Genomic DNA, 2,304 nt, shown 5'->3' with positions numbered 1-2,304 from the left:
GCCTATGCCAGGGTATTGGAGACGAGAGTCTGGCCGATAGTCAAACCTCGGCTTCAGGAGGAGCAGTGTGGTTTTCGTCCCAGCCATGGAACACTGGACCAGTTCTATACCCTCTGCAGGGTACTCAAGGGTTCATGGGAGTTTGCCCAAATGGTCCACATGTGTTTTGTGGACCTGGAGAAGGCATTCGACTGTGTCCCTCGTGGTGCCCCGTGGGGCACTCCCTCCAGGAGTATGAAATAATGTAAACATTTTTCATTTTACGACGTTTGGTTTTGCTTGTGTTGAAAACTCATCTTAGTCCTAGCAGATCAGCTGCTCAGCGCATGTGCTCAGTTTATGTGTTCAGTGTTTGTGTTTTTAAAGTTAAGACAAACTTTATTTAAAGGGTGATTTTAAACACAGAAGATCGACCATAACTTGTCTTCCATGCTTGTACATTTCAACCATTTTATTAGTGGCATTTTATGGTATGTGTTTGATTCTGATGATAAGCTATAAATTTCTTTTGTTAGCCCCAACCGCTAACATTTAAGAACACTTGCTTGCCTACTTTGAGTCAGCTGAAGATCATTTACCCAAAAAGGTTGGTTTTCAATCTAGGAAATATTTCCCTATATATTATTTTACTAAACTTAATAACTAAGAAAACACCATTAAGCCCCATTCATCCAGAAATATTTGGTTCTTATTCAAAATTATATTTCCTTAATTATTATTTTACTATTTCCTTAATAATATTTCTTTAAACATTATTTTAATAAATAAAGGCAGCTAATTAAACACCATTGAGAATTGGTCATCCAGAAGGTTGGTTTTATTCAGCAAATCATTCTTTAAAATATAATTTTATTAAAATAATGTTTTATCTGATCTTGCATTGTGAGTTGTTGTTTGAAGGCATGCTGATTATTGCCTAAGTTGGTTCCAAGACAAACTTAACTTCATTTCTAGATTCTTCAAGATAATCCTTGGTTCTCAGACATAAATATTGCATGGTAATGTTGCATCACTCTTTCAGTCGTGGTTTTCAACCATCTTTGATCAACTTGTTTATATTGTACATAGCCCAATAGTCTTCCTTACTCTTTTATTCTGCTTGGTAGTTTACTTGGATTGTTTTAGCATGGTGAAGAGTTTGTTGATTGAAATATGTTTGACTTTGAGTTGACTTGTTTTTGTTAATAAATTCTTGTATTATAAGAAATTGTGTGAATTCATTCCATGTGTGTAAAGAGTTTTGCTGTTCAATAATGTCAGAGCTTTGCTCATCCCTTTCAATTTTGTCCTAATACCACCGCCTTATTGGGCTTGTATTCACAGGACAATCCTTAACAGACCACAATATTATTTCATAAAATATTAATATTAAAATATATATATTTATATTCATAATCACAACACACAATTGTATCTAATTTCCTACGTGTCACCTAAACAGAACAACTACAGCCTCCACCAAGAGGCTTTTATAACATTTGATACATACAGAATTAAAAAATAGAGATATTTTTACAATGTAATGATTTACATATTTTCATGTCATATTTGTGTTTTGTGCCACCCAGGGTTATTATAGTTTACGAAAACGAACGAAATAACGAAAACTAGAAGTAAAAAAACATTTTCGTTTACTGAAATAAAAATAAAAACAAGACTTTGCAAAAAACCGAAAACTAACTGAATCTGTGATGAGTGTTCACAAAACTAACTAAAATTAACGTAATTTATAGAGATAATGTGCTTAATTTTCGTTTGTGTGTCTCTTGCATAAGTATGAAGTCTAGTCTCGGGTTGCTGTTGTTTTTATTTCTGGCTGTGCTGCATTCCGCCAGCAGATGGAGGGTATGTCAGTCAAGTCATGTGAGCGGACCGCTCACACCAATCGTCATGTCAGCAAAAATGGGATAAAGCACCAGAGCCCAAATTGCAATTACTTTGAATATGACTGCGTTTTAGATAAAACCAAGTGTCTTCTGTTGTAGGGTGACCAGACCAAATCAAATGGCTTGGATATGTTTTGCTTTACTAAAGGTGAGGATACAAATGCTAATAAAACAAGTTTTTATGAATGAACAGAACAGCAAATAGGAAGACAAGAGCACAATTCCCTGATATGGGAAATTGGAGCTACAGTGTCAACAAGGATTCATCCAAAGTAAGATGTTTTAGAATTGATTGGTGACCTTTAGTTTATATTTCCTGAGTTAGTTATTAGTTGTTTTGCTAATTAATATAGTGATTTGTGAACTCAGGCTGAGGGGTGTTTTCCACTCAGTTTGGACATATGAAAGTTACTGAAAG

Source organism: Girardinichthys multiradiatus, chromosome 1, assembly GCF_021462225.1.
Source record: "Girardinichthys multiradiatus isolate DD_20200921_A chromosome 1, DD_fGirMul_XY1, whole genome shotgun sequence".
Taxonomy (NCBI): Eukaryota; Metazoa; Chordata; class Actinopteri; order Cyprinodontiformes; family Goodeidae; genus Girardinichthys; species Girardinichthys multiradiatus.
The sequence above is the reverse complement of the archived record's forward strand: the minus strand, read 5'-3'. Positions refer to the sequence as shown.